Below are 15,000 nucleotides of genomic sequence, written 5' to 3'. Positions count from 1 at the left end.
AGGTCACTTAACATATTCCCTGGTTCACCACCTTTCCGCATTCGGAGGGCTGCCATTTGGAAACTATGATGAAGGAACGTTATGCTGTCGCAATAACTAGATGGGGATGCAAGGAATAGCAAGGAGTTGGTCCGGTTGCTCTACCTATCATAGAAGCCGCGCTACGTCAGTTACCGTTTGGGTTCTTAAATAAAACGCAGTTTTTCGGCCGCTGCATAGCAACAGGTGGTTGCTTAAAGGGCTGTCACACCTTGACGTTTTAGTCAGCGTATGGCAAGGTCTCAAAATGTATGTAAAACGCTGGCGTATGCTTAGCTATTGATGTTTTTTTTAAGTTTTGGGCGTATAATAGCGTGTTGAACGTATGCATAACGTATTAGTAACGTACACAGAACGTTTTAATCACATATTGATAACTTATACCAATGAATGCTGAGCGTGTTGTCGGCGTTCACAACCTATGCCCAACGATAGTCTAACTTATGCATAGCGTGGCAGCGTATCGCCGACGATCACATGACGTAGGCTATGCATAGGCTGTGGCTTGACGATTCCAATCATAACCGCACTAGACATCGAAGTGTGAAGCTGCTGTCACACCTTGACGTTTTAGTCAAGCGTATGCCGACTTATGAAAAATTTGCCGAACCAAGCTGGCCCACGTCGAATACGTTATGGGTAAGTTTTGTATACGTTAAGAGCACGCTGGCATATGTCGTAGTTTTCTGGCATACGTCGTCGTGCGTCGATAAATTTTCAGCATGTTGAAAATTTATCGACGTATGACGCACGTTCCGCATATGCTGGCATAAGTTGTAGGCACGCTACGCGATCGTTGACACACGTCGACATACATTACTTGTAAGCTACTCATAAGTAGAAACACGTCGACGTAATGTCTCGCGTACCCGAAACTTAATTTTTAACCTATGAGTAACGTGCTTTGAACCTATGTGTAGCGTGCTTTGAACCGTTGTGTAACGTATCTCCAACGCACATTGACGTATGTAGACGTATTTGATTGACGTCTTCCGGACGACCACAGAACTTACTGAACGTGTTTCTAACTTACAGCTACTGTATAATGGCGTATTGGCAGCGTTTCGGGGAAATGGTATATATAAATGGGGTTCACAGGAGGAACCCGTCAGTGTTTCAGACTCCATCTTTTTTTTTTGTTTGTTTTTTTTTACGTTGAAGTGTTGATGTTTTTTTTCCATTTTTTGGCATATTCATTACGAGTTGGACAAATGTATAATGTATTATTAATGTACACAGAACGTTTCGATAACTTATACATAACTTATACCAATGATTGCTTTGCGTGTTGTCGGCGTTCATAACGTATGCCCAACGATAGCCGCACGTATGCATAGCGTGCGGCAAAGTATCGTCGATGATCACGTGGCGTAGGCTATTCATAGGCTGCCGCTCAACGATTTAAATCATAACCGCACTAGAAATCGAAGTGTCAACATCACCGTCATGCCGAAAAAAGAAAAAGAAAAAAAAACCATTGAAAATTTCAAGCATGGAAAATTTGTCTAACACCTTGGCGTACTACGACGTATGCCAGCGTACTACAAAAAAAAGCCAGCGTACTACTACGACGTATACCAGCGTGCTCTTAACGTATACAAACTTACCCATAACGTATTCGACGTGTGCCAGCGTTGTAGCCAAATTTTGCATACGTCAGGCATACGCTGGCTAAATCTTCAAGGTGTGACAGGGCCTTGATAGTCTGTTGGCTTATGAAAAAAAAGCAAAATTTTGGGTAGATTCTTGGCAACAGTGTTTAAACACATCTATAAACTTCACTGATTCAGAAAAAAAGGGTGCCAGTTTTTCTATTAGCTTTTAGGGCCTCCATTTTGAATTTCAAAATGGCTGCCGTTTTTACCCTATATGTATGATTTTTCGGTATTTAATGTTATTTGAACATATAATTCAAAGTGTGTGCAAATAGAGTTTGGGTATCAAATGCATTGTAGTTGAGACAACTGTTCATCTGAATTCTGTTTGCATGGATATCAACAGGTTTGATGTTAATGTCAAGAAATATTGGAATGAATGTGACACTTATTACTGGTATCTGACAAATATTTTCTGCTTGCAATATGATGCATATCCACTGTGAACCAAATAACTTACTGCTTTATTTCAAAAGACCAAAAATGCACAGTGGACATCCCATCCTATAAAATACTTAAGGCATTGAAATTTATGGCAAATTGTTAATTTCACTTATAAATGGTTACGATTTCAGATTAACCATGGCATCCTGTGGAGAACCATCATGTCACTGAACCTTCCATTGACTTTCAAATCTGCTTGTTGTGTCAAGGAGACAAGTTCACTGACATTAAAGGTGTTCATCAACTGGAGCATCTGCGACTACCAGAACTGGAATCATACCAATCATTGTTGGACTGTATAAGCAAGAGGGCTCAATATCAAAACCCTGAGTATGTTCGTTTGCATCAACAACTGAGTGGCATATCTGGAAAAGAACTGAACAACCAACATGCATTGTGGCACAAATCATGTCATGGTAAAGCAACACACAAGCAACACATTGGGAGAGACAAAGCTAGATACGACAAAGCAGTTTTATCTCAAGAATCAAGTGTATTGTCATACAGCAAAGTCGATGGTCGCCCTCCCGCATCACAAACATCTAACACCCCAAAGCAAGCAACTCTTGCATCTACCAGCACACTGACAAGATCTCGTTACCCTCCATTCCAAAAGGAACACTTTCTTCTGTCAAAATGAGAAAATTTGTGGTAGTAAGACAGAACGCCTTATTAATTGCCGAAGTGTCGATATTTGAGTGTCAATCCAAAACATAGTTGATGTTAGTGGGAATGAACAATGGAAAGTAAACCTGGCAAACATCATAACTGATGGTGACTTTCTTTCAAGGGACATTAAATATCACCAAAAATGCCATACCATTAACTGGCGCAAGTACATACAAGCCAAAGAAAGAGTCAGCAACAGAGAACATCAGGCAGAAAATACAGTGGAATTTATTTCTGCAAAGATCGAGTTCAGTGCTGAATTGCAGGAATCTATAGATCAAGGAAGCATCCTTACTTTGAGTGAAGTAGCAACAGGATACAACCAAATTATGCACAATCATGGCATTCCAAACCCACAGATTACAAATGCAGTGCTACTCACCAAAATAGAACAACAAATATCAAACTTCACAATTACTGAAGAAAAAGGAAGAAAATCTGCAGTCATTCATTCTAAGGAAACTGTTCGGTCAGCAATAGATACTGTTGTGGAGGAACGTGATGTTTTAGCTATCAGACGAGACATGAAGACCATCTTTCATTGCTCAAAACTTATCAGGCAATTTATCTTGCAAGCCCGCGAATCTAACCCATGGACCTTTAATGGCTCATTGACAAATTGTGAAGAACAGTGTGTACCTCCAGAACTAGTTGCTATGATGAGGTGGACATTACAAGGAACTCAAGCTGCAACAACAGACACACGTGCCAAAGGTCTCAGCAACGCATGTCGCACTCTTTCACATTCCATAGTGCAAGCATGCAAAACAAAGAGGCAAATGTCTCTGACACCAAAATCAAATTCAGCTGATTTCCGGTGCAGGCTGTGATACGACAGGACATATCCAAGGGAAGGGAAAGAAGGGGTGCTTTACAACTTTCCTGAAGGCAAGCCCCACCATTCTGAGAGCATTAGCTGACCTTGGTGAAGGGGATGAGCCATCTGAAGAAGTTCTTTCTGGTTGTGAAGAGTTTCTTTGCTCTTTTCTCTCCAGTTGGAGTCCACTTTGGGCAAGCAAGGATGCTGAAATGGTTTTTGTTCAAGCAACTCACAGATAAACAAGGAGTTGACAAAGTGCCACCAACTCAGGGAGCATGGATTGAACATATACGCCGTGCCCATGTCCAGTGTAATATCTGGCGCCAGGATATGGTATTGAACCCAACTTTTCTTGACCCTTTGACCTTGGGGTGGCGAAACCAGGACAAAAAGCTACTGATTGTTCTTTCTCAGGTTGCACCAGCTCCAGTCTCAGTGCTGCAGCTCATCAGGTATAATTGTGAGAAATCAAAGGGTTCAAGAAGGTGCTCATGCAGAGGAAACAGTGTGGTCTGTACCGAACTTTGCAAATGTGGTGGGGAAGGCGACAGCTGTTCGAACATAACACCACCAAGGATTGGCGAAGATCTAGAAGATGATTGAAGCAATGACAATTATTAATGTTTAATCAGTAACATTGACACTCCTGATTCATGCATGTAGCATTTTCATACCTTTGAAAAAAAACTTATCCATCTTCTAATTGTAAAACCGCCCAAATAAATTTATATTGAATTACATGCTCGATATTATTTCTGTTGAATGTTTTGGAGGATTGGCAAAGAGCGTTCCAATCATAAATATTTTGTTATTATTGGAATCCTCCTGTGCCAAAACATATGATTAGACGCCAAAAACATCTTATGTCTATTGGTTCAAAAGTAATGGCATTTTACATAGAAAAACCCCAAAATCAGGTGGCCATCTTGAATTTTTCCAATATTTAGAGTATTTCTCGTGCTCTTGGTTTGCTTCTAATGAATCTTTGTCCCCTTTATACGAGTTTCGATAAAATAAAATAAATATTGTATGACATTTGAATGAATAGTTATGTTTAATTTGCAATATTATTTTTTAAAGAAGATTTTCGGTGGTGGCCATTTTGAAATTCAAAATGGAGGTCCTAAATGTTAATGGAAAAACTGACACCCTTTTTTTTTCGAAACCAGTGAAGTTTGTAGATGTGTTTAGACATGGGTGACAGTAATCTACCTCCAAAAATGACAAATCCAGAAAACACACACAGACTGAAAACCTGACAATTACAGATATCTAGCGAATCCCAATGAGTTTGTGGTTCAAACCTTCATACGGAGGGAACGAATGATCGATGAACTCAGACTCGATCTTCCCTTTCAAAACGCAAACAATCCATTAAAACGAGCGTCAGGAAGCACAACATGTTGGGACGGAGTGAACGTCATGTACCGGGTCCGGAATCTTCATCCTCGGGTGAGCCGACCATGGACCCGTCCGAGGGAGAACCTCCTGGACAGACCACGGACCCGCGGTCTGAGGACGAATCCCCCAGACCGAGCACGTTTCCTCCATTTGAGCTGCTCTTGGATCCCGCAGGGTGTTTGCCGTGTGTGGTTTTCGCCTGAGAGATATCGGGTCGTCGTGCACCATCTGCCACTGTAAGGTTCAGTGTGCCGAAGGACCGGACATTGTTGACGACGAGACGTTCCAAGAGAAACAAACCACGTGATCATGAACCTTGTTGAGTCATGGTTTCTCGGTGGTCGATTCGCCACCGGTCAATCACGTGACGTAGCAAATCACCGGCGAGCACGTTTGGGTTCTTAAAACGCGGTTTTTCGGCCGCTGCATAGCAACGAAACTCAAATGCGCACACTCCCAGCCATATGGCACCTGTTCGCCAAGTTTCATCGAAATTGGTTTGCTGGTTTGTGCCGTGGATCCTCGCATTACACACACACACACACACACACACACACACACACACACACACACACACACACACACACACACACACACACACACACACACACACACACACACACACACACACACACACACACACACACACACACACACACGGAAAACCCAACAATAACGGATATCTAGCGAATCCCAATAACTAATGTAACATGTTAAATAGGGTGGTGGAAAAGACTCTGCATCAATGGTGGTGAACTTCCAGAATTTATTTTTTCTATGACCTTTTAAAATCGTTATTTTATTTGAAGTGAATTATATACTTGAACACGAGAACACAAATTGCCTTTTTAAAGCACTTTGAAACCCTTCCATATTTAGCAGTACTTGGACAAAATATTTACGTCATCATGACCAATCAAATTTGCATGTCCTTGTTTCTGAAGACGGCATGGGTTAATGTTTTCTATGAACTCTCGAGTGAAGGATTGTTTTTTTGCTTTGGTTGCTTCCTGTGCTAAATGCTAGCATTTATATGTTTCTGTAAGTGTTGATGTTTAGGCCGTGGCCATTACGCTGCTGGACTTGGAAATTGGCCAGAAATGTAAAATCCTGTGGATCAGACATTTTGCTGCTTCATGAAGTCTGCTCAAAAATTACTTTCAAAGAAACCGCTGCACATTGGGGGGTGGTGATGGTGTTGGTTGGGAGGGGGTGGGAGGTGGTTTGATTTGGTATGAATTCTATGGTGTAATGAACTGTTTCCACTGATTAGACTCCCCTTGAGTCCCTTTTATCCTTGGGTGCCGAGCTTTGTACTTTTCTTCATCATTATGTGCAGGACCACTCAAGCTGATCGCATCCCTGCAGGCGTTTGTCCCAAACCGAGGTTGACAGAGCCAGGTGAGCAGAAGATGTATTATTGAGGGTGCAAACTTTTGGCAGGAGGTTAGATAAAATATGAATGAGGGCAAGGTGAGCTGTGGAGGATTTTGGGGAGTTAAAATGGAAAAGACTGAAAATTGGGACGATCAAAAATTGATTTAATGCAAAATTAACTTGTGCATGAAGATAGGACTCTTTTGGTATCTCAACAATCATTGATTTGAAATTCCAGATTCTGCTTAAAAAAAAAAACATGTATATATATATATATATATATATATATATATATATATATATATATATATATATATATATATATATATATATGTATACATACTTGCAATTGCCACTGCCAATTAGGCATGAGCTTAGTTTCCTCTCCGGGTTGGATTGGTCGAAGATTCAGAATTGAACAAGTCTGAAGACCACGATGGTTCACGAGCGGTATTTGACGATGTGGATCGTTTCAGAAGTCAAGGATGAGACAATGTGATAATGTTTGACCAAGTTATAAAAATGATCAACATTATGTGGTACGAGTGATAGGTTATTAGCTGCAAAATGTCGAAAACCTGGTTTCGTTCAACAACTTTAAAAATTTGACCTTTGCATAACCTTAAAAGGTCACAAAACAATGTTGTGGACATTAAAATAAGGAAACAGGATATGTGCTGTAGCTTATTGGAGTTAGTTCATCTAAGAAGGTCAAAAACCCGGTTTGATTCCCACAACTTTGAAAATTTGACCTTTGTGACCTTTAAAGGTCAAAGGTCAAGGATTATGACCTTTGGTGCAAAACTTCCTCTGGAACATTCCAGGAACAATATAACGTCATATAGGCTATATGGCATTTCACACTCCTCGGATTATCCATACTTTGATGAAATCGGCGTAAAAACAAACTTGAAGGGGGCGCCACGGGCAAGGTGTTCGAGATAGAGCAAAATGGTTTCAAGACTTTAGATGGAGAATGACCTCAAGATTATGCATTAAAAATATTGTCATCCTTGCTCTCAAGGTTTGGGCGGTCATATGATTTTATGTCAAAATTCGAAATTTTCCAAGTTCGTGACCTTCTGACCGTGACCTTGTGACCTTGAGTGACCTTGGGACGAAAATGAAAAATCGAGCCCCGTGGGGCTATGCAGGTGCCATTGGGCTAACCAAATACCGAAACCACTGTCAGATTCGACAAACCCCTCGGAGAAGATGGATTTTTATGTCAAAATCACAATTTTCTAAGTTTGTGACCTTGTGACCTTGACCTTGGGACGAAAATGAAAAATCAAGCTCCGTGGGGCTATGCAGGTGCCATTGTGCTAACCACATACCGAAACCCTGCCAGATTTGACAAACCCCCAAGGAGAAGATGCAAATTGAAATCGGCAACCCCCTAAAAACACAATTCCCAATTTTCTAAGTTCGTGGCCTTGACCTTGGGACGAAAGTGAAAAATCAAGCTCCGTGGGGCTATGCAGGTGCCATTGGGCTAACCAAATACCAAAACCCTGCCAGATTTGACAAACCCCTCGGAGAAGAATTTTTTTTCTGTCAAAATTCACAATTTTCTAAGTTCATGACCTTGTGACCTTGACCTTGGGACGAAAATGAAAAATCGAGCTCCTTGGGGCTATGCAGGTGCCATTGGGTTAACCAAATACCGAAACCCCCTGTCAGATTCGACAAACCCCCCAGGAGAAGATGCAAATTGAAATCGGCTGCCCCTTAAAAACACGTTTTTTTGGGCGTGGCTCCGCCCATAATGGGCGCACCAAGCCCATTTTCAGGAAAACACAACTAGATCATGATATAAACCTCCCACCAAAATTTTGGCAGGATCGGATCAAAACCCACGGAGCTATGCTCACGACAGACAGACAGACAGACACACAACAATAACGAATATAGTGGTCACTTAATTTTTTTCTTGAAAATATTTTTTCGTGAACCAATTATCTTTCCATTATTGGCTTCAGTACAATCCTATGGAGATATAGGGGGTGTAGCTCTGCTAAGCTCATGTCTATGCACTGTTTAGCCAAACTAGTGCATGCCCGTACGTGCAAAAAAAATAAAAAATTCAAACCACGTGCCAGAAACAACAACCACACAGGCCGTTTCTTCGCTCTCGCATGGCGTACGTGCGTGGCCATATGTGCAAACTAAAAACAAACAAACAAAAACTTTCAAACAACCATACAGGCCGTTCCTTCACTCTCGTAAACGACGACTGGATTGGGGCATTGTGTTTGTCTATAAATGCGCATAAGAAATCGAGAAATTATTCGAATACAGTGTCATCACTATCCGGAAGTCTGTATGTTGTAACTCGTAATGGGGAACGCGGCTGAGGATCTCTTCCCCAACGGCCACGCCTACGCAACAACGTGTCTTGTCATTGGTTGGTAAATAAATGGCCATAACTTGGGAAGAACTTGTCCGATTAATATCAAACCTTGGAAAGGCACATACTCAGGTCCCCAGCAATATACCTGGCAAGTTTCAATAAGATCGGACCAGTGGTTGTCGAGAAACAGCGCGCGCACACACACACACACACACACACACACACACACACACACACACACACACACACACACACACACACACACACACACACACACACACACACACACACACACTGCTGGAATTATAGATAGATGAGGCTTTCACCCAACCCCTCCAACAACATCGGTGATGGAGCCATTAATATTATCTCCATCTGACCGACCGATCATCTCTCCATGTCCTTGTGTGCATGCGATATTTCAAAAACCGTTGAACATTTACCTTTGTTATTGCTGATGACTATTCCTCATGACATTAACTCAACCTGATTAGATCATGGGTGTGATTGGCTGAATTATGTTGCCATGGAAATCATCTCGGTAACTTGTTTTCTGCACGCAATATTTCAAAAACCGTTCAAGGTTTGGCTTTCATATTACACAAATCTATTCCTCATACCACCCAAAAGGTAGAGTATCAGCTCCTTGTTACCCTTGCCGAAGGATTCGGAGAGGGTATTTCATTTGTATCCATTTGTTTGTCTGTCTGCCTCTGTTTGTCCGCACAGAGCTTTCGTGTTTTTCTCTGCAACTGCTTGTCGGATTGAGACAATTTTCACCATCAGTGCGACTACTCGTATAAAATTCCTCAATGATGACTGTGACTTCATAGATCACGTGGTGTGGCAGTCATTTTGGAAAAACTTTGGACCTCTGTATCTCTGAAACTGCACCAAGGAAAAATTTGAAATTTGGCACACAGCAAGTACTCCTCACGGGGAATGTGTGATATTTTTTTTTATGACTTCATAATTGCATATGTAGAACGCCACATCCAATCAGTATGAAAAATTGAGGGTCATCTCGGGAGAAAATGGTCCACAGAAAAAAAATTCATGACATCATTGGTCACGTGATTCGGCAGCCATATTGTTTAAAAAAATTAAAACCTTCAAAAATATTCTTCTCTGAAGTTGCCGAACAAATTGAGGTGGAACTTTACATGTATGACAGCCGCCTGTCCATGAGGAACAATGGGTTGACTTCACACAAATGATGTTGTTGGTTACCCTAAAACCTACAGAAAATCTTCTCCAGAATGGCTGGACAAATCGAGGGGAAACTTGACACATCGTGCATCAGCTCGGGGGTCCTCGTGTGCAAAAAAAATGTACCCGAAGTTACCAACTGGAATTTTGAAGTTGATCACTTCTTATAACATAAAAACTTGGTTGTATGTATAACTTTTCCCAATAAGTGTGAAAATGGTGCCTCTTTTGGGGGTTCCGACGGAAATTGTCAGGCCAATATTATTTGGGGTAGTGGAAATGAAAACGACTGTTACTTTGCAGTCTTACACCCTAGAAACACAAACTACCCCTCAAAATGTCAGCCTTGAGACCCTCTTTCATGTGATATGCAAATTAGGTTCATTGGTTCAAGAATCAGGTCACTTGAGGTCAAAAGGTCACGAAAATTTGGGTCAAGTGAAAATCTGACCCATCTCTGAAACGTACCCCACAGAACATGCCACATCCATATTTCACCCTCTATGAGGGTCTATCCCATCGCCATAGGTGCCAAGGAACACAATCGTATGAATAAAGTGGAATTTGTTGCAATAAAATAAAAACAGCACAGAATGGAAAGCGGTCGACTCTCAATCTGATCACTTTTTTTGGCCACCGCTTTAACTATTTCCTGTTGGGGAAACCTAAATGGTTATGATGTGATGCCCGTTCACCCTTAAACTGGTTTGCCTTAGAATACCCTTCCATATGATATTACCTTTATGGAGATTGGGTCAATAATTAGGTCATTAGAGGTCAAAAGGTCACGAAAATTGGGGTCAAGTAAAAAATTTTTGTGGAAAATGTCCAACAGCACATGCCAGATCCATATTTTTGTTCTCTATTGGGGTAAATTTTTTTGGAATAAATACAAAGAATACAGATATGAATGGAATGTACTTAATGACCACCATAGGGCCTAAACAATAAACGAAAACTGCCACTCCAACATAGTAAGTAAACGCATACCAACTGGTGGAATGTGATTCTGGTTTGGAAATGCGTATAAACTTATGAGGCAGTCACTCACTTTCTGACGACACCAAATACATTTTGACATCCTGACTTTTCCGAGTCGCTTTGACAAGTGCAAAATGTACAACAGGGATTGTTAGAACCGTGGCAAGGACATCTCGGAGTTCCACACTTTTGACATGTGCAGTGGATTGCAATGTCTTCAGGAATTGGATTGTTCCCCCTGCTTGAGACCAGAAGATCATCAATAAATTCTAAACCAAATTGTCTTGGGTCAGAGGGTTCGCATGATGAGAGGAGGGACTCCATCTCTTTTGTAGCAAAGTAGGCTCTCAAAATGTGCAACCGAATGGCATGACTTGTGGGTGGCAGGTTATCCAAACATGACCGCTTGGCATGATGATACCTGTGGCTTCGGAGCTGGTTTGTGGTTTTCATCATTGTTCTTTTCTTAAGGACCTGTGTCAGATAGGGTTCTACTTTATCAATTGATGTATCCAGGTTACCTGTCGCCACCACAAAGTCCTTTAAGTACATCCCTGGATTGGCTATGAGAGCAGCATGCTTGGTTCCAACTTTACTTGTGTCGTCACACCCAGTTAGTGTGGACAGCGGGAAAAACCTGACACAAACTTCGTCCGATCCTCTTTGAAAGGATATGTATCGGAATGTATCTTGTCGAGTCACCAACCCCAGCCTTCACCCAGAGTTCTTCGAGGCCGTTCACATACACATCTGTGTCTGACGATAGGACTATGATGCGATTTTTACCTTGTTTAACAGTATGCATTGCATGTGGTATAATCCTCATGTCAGCCTCTTCGACATTACACTTGAGTTGTGGAACCTCTTCAGGTCTCGATGTCATGGACCAACACGAAACGACGATGCTGCCTGGTCCACAGAAATGACTGACTATAATCTCCAACGGAGGAGCACTCCAATTCCATACCAGCGCCTCTGCATGAATGAGGGATTCAAATTTTGCGTTGTTGTCACTGGACGGCCAAAACCTGTCCATTTCTCGAGGGAGAGGGGTTTCCCTGGACACATCATGTGGTTCTGTGGGTGACTTCTTCTCTCGCCTTTGCCGCTCCGAATCCTTCAAAGACATTTCCATGTATTGCACAGGCATTATATGACATGACCTCACACAAATTGCAACAGAAACTCTTTCAACTGGTTTATTCTCGTAAATGTGTCCTGTATAACGTATCAAAAGTCCTAAGGAATCCAAGTGGTGGAAACTATTGAAACGTACGGAAATCGGTGATGGCATTTTTCTCCATTGCCCTCCATCTTAAAATAATGGATTTGTGCATGTCTGCTTGTCTGATGTCCACACAAAGGGTTCAGTGCTATCCACAATCTTCCAGAAACTTTGTTTTACATGAGACATGATATTGGGTGCAGTGCAGTGCATGTTCAAAAGGAAATTCACAACAAATTGAAGAGATTTGCATTGTAAAAACGGTCAAGTTGAAAGTTGCAAGATGTGCAATCGGTGAAATTCATGTGTGGTTATTTGGCAGTTACTGTACTTTAAAAATGAATGTGCAAGCTCCAGGAGGAACATCCAGATGTCCACCAGAGATTTGAAGAGGGGTTCCATGTGGTCAGAAGAAGTGATCACCTATGGGCTGGCCTGTCCATAGATCTCATCATTGAACAAGTGCTAATGAGAAGCATGAAGACCAGTGGTGGCCTCACAAAAGGGTGAGGAATGACAGAACAGTGGCGTGTAACATTGCTCCTCGCCATGCCAGCTTGCGCTGAAGTCAACAATGACATGCAAGAGCTAACAGGAGTGAGCAACACTGGTGAGCAAAACAAGGACATGGCAGATGCAAGGCAAGCACGTGACCTGAAGGACGCGCAGTTCTGAACTATCTCTATGAAAGAATCCCCTTCTGCCCTGATCCAAGCTTGCGCAATGTCTTGACTGGGGTCCATGCACACACTACTGTGAATGCTGACAAGGCAAAGACAATTGGGAACACCATCTTGGCCAGCATGGATGGACACACCACTGCTGAGTACACATTCATGAAAAGGGATCAGGCAATCACCTTGAGCACGCATTCATCAGTGAAGTCTGGTGGCAAAGCAGTGGAGGTGGATCCTCAACTACTTTTCCAGTGACTCACAGTTGCTGCAAAAGCATCACGAGATCTGGCGTCAGTATTCAAGTATGAGCTGTGCAGTCATCCACCAGCACAGTTTGACACCTCCCTAATGCTTCAACAGCAACAGAAGCCAGTGCTAGCAGATGCCATCTGGGCCCTCCTCACACTTGACCTTCCAGGGATCACAGGCCAGGTTCAGTACGTGCTGGATGGTGGAGCACTTGTTCAGCGCATCCCATGGACACGTGGATCCACATACAATAACGTCTGCAGGTTGTACACCGAGTATATTACAAGAAAGTATGGGGAGGCAATTGTCGTTTTCAATGGTTATGAGAGTACATCCACCAAGGACATGACACACCAGAGACAAGCAGGTAGGAGGACTGGAGCAACCGTGACTTTTGATGAGGGCATGCCTGTTACAATGAAGAAAGACTAGTTCCTCGCAAACAACACAACCAAGCAACAGTTCATCTTCATGCTCAGTGGCCAACTACAGAAGAAGAACTGTCAGACGTATCTTGCTTCAGGTGATGCTGATCTCCTCATAGTGCAGAAAGCAGTGGAGTCTTCAACCACAACAAACACTGTGCTCATTGGTGATGATACAGATCTGCTCATGCTCCTTATCGACCATACCAAGCTCGAGTCACATGACCTCTTCTTCCAACCTGAGCCAAAGAAGAGCACAAAGAACCCACGTGTCTGGAACATCAAGGCTCTCAAGCAGCAACTGGGTCCCAGTGTGTGCACTCACATTCTCTTCATCCAAGCGATCCTTGGGTGTGATACTACATCCCGCCTGTATGGTATTGGTAAAGGAGCCGCCCTCAAGAAATTCACAACCAGTGATGACTTCCGTGAGCAAGCTACAGTGTTTGACACAGCTTCAGCTTCCACAGCAGATGTTGTGGCAGCAGGAGAGAATGCTTTGGTCTGCCTGTACAATGGTAAGCCTGGGGAGGGACTCGACTCACAATGACACAAGCACTTTTGTGAGAAGGTGGCTACTAGAACTTCTTATGGACAGCCACAGAGCCTACCACCTACCTCTGCAGCAGCAAATCACAGTCTCCACGTGTACTACCAGGTGCAGCAGTGGAAGGGAACCGTGGATGAACTCCTGCCACCAGACTGGGGATGGAAAGAAAGTGATGGGGGCTCAACCCTGTCCAAACTGACTTACCACCAGCTCCCAAGGAACTCCTGCAGGTCATCAGATGCAGCTGCAAGACAGATTGCAGCAGCCTAAGGTGCACATGCAAGAAGCACGACATCGAGTGCTCTGTTGCATGTAGCAACTGCAAAGAATCAGGGTGTGCAAATTCATTTCAGACTGAATGTGATGATGATGATGACGATGATGAAAACCAGTGGTTGAGTAATCAGACAACCTGAAATATTATGTTGCCTTATATAGTATAATAGTGCTGTTACTTTAAAATAATGTCTTCAGAAGCACATGACTTTTTATCGTTACACATTATTAGTTGTGATGAACATCAGTGCATGCACTATTAAAGTCATACATGTCATACATGCCAGGCCATAATAAATGTATTTAAATCATTTAGAGGTCTTATCTGAAGGCACAGGTCATCTCAACAATAAAACCAGACCATCTTCCTATGGAAATATGTGTTTAGTATTACATATATAGTCAGAGCATTGCTAAATATCCCATTATAAAGTAGCAAAAAGTGGGACCAGAGTACGGTTAATAAACATTTTGGAAAAAATAAATAAATCAAAATAACATTAAAAATAATTTAAATTTATTAAAAAAAAAAAAATTCCACCACTTGGATTCATTAGGACTTTTTATATGTTATAGAGGACACATTTATGAGTAATGAACAGTGATCAGATATTCTGTTGCAATTTGTGTGAGGTTCAGTCCTTTATTTG

At 42.2% G+C, this 15,000-nt stretch overlaps 1 protein-coding gene and 1 pseudogene across 5 annotated transcripts in view; both read left to right on the top strand.

The window, feature by feature from the left end:
- Positions 1 to 15,000, top strand: part of MSRA (methionine sulfoxide reductase A) — a 389,740-nt gene that overhangs the window by 51,369 nt on the left and 323,371 nt on the right. The gene's annotated exons all lie outside the window — the stretch shown is intronic.
- LOC147035330 (uncharacterized) overlaps positions 6,768 to 15,000 on the top strand; it is a 9,164-nt pseudogene continuing 931 nt past the window's right edge.

The sequence above is a fragment of the Eptatretus burgeri genome, chromosome 1, assembly GCF_056783735.1.
Source record: "Eptatretus burgeri isolate ZD-2024b chromosome 1, Ebu_testis_v1, whole genome shotgun sequence".
NCBI classification, from domain to species: Eukaryota; Metazoa; Chordata; class Myxini; order Myxiniformes; family Myxinidae; genus Eptatretus; species Eptatretus burgeri.
This window is presented reverse-complemented; position numbering and strand designations above follow the sequence as displayed.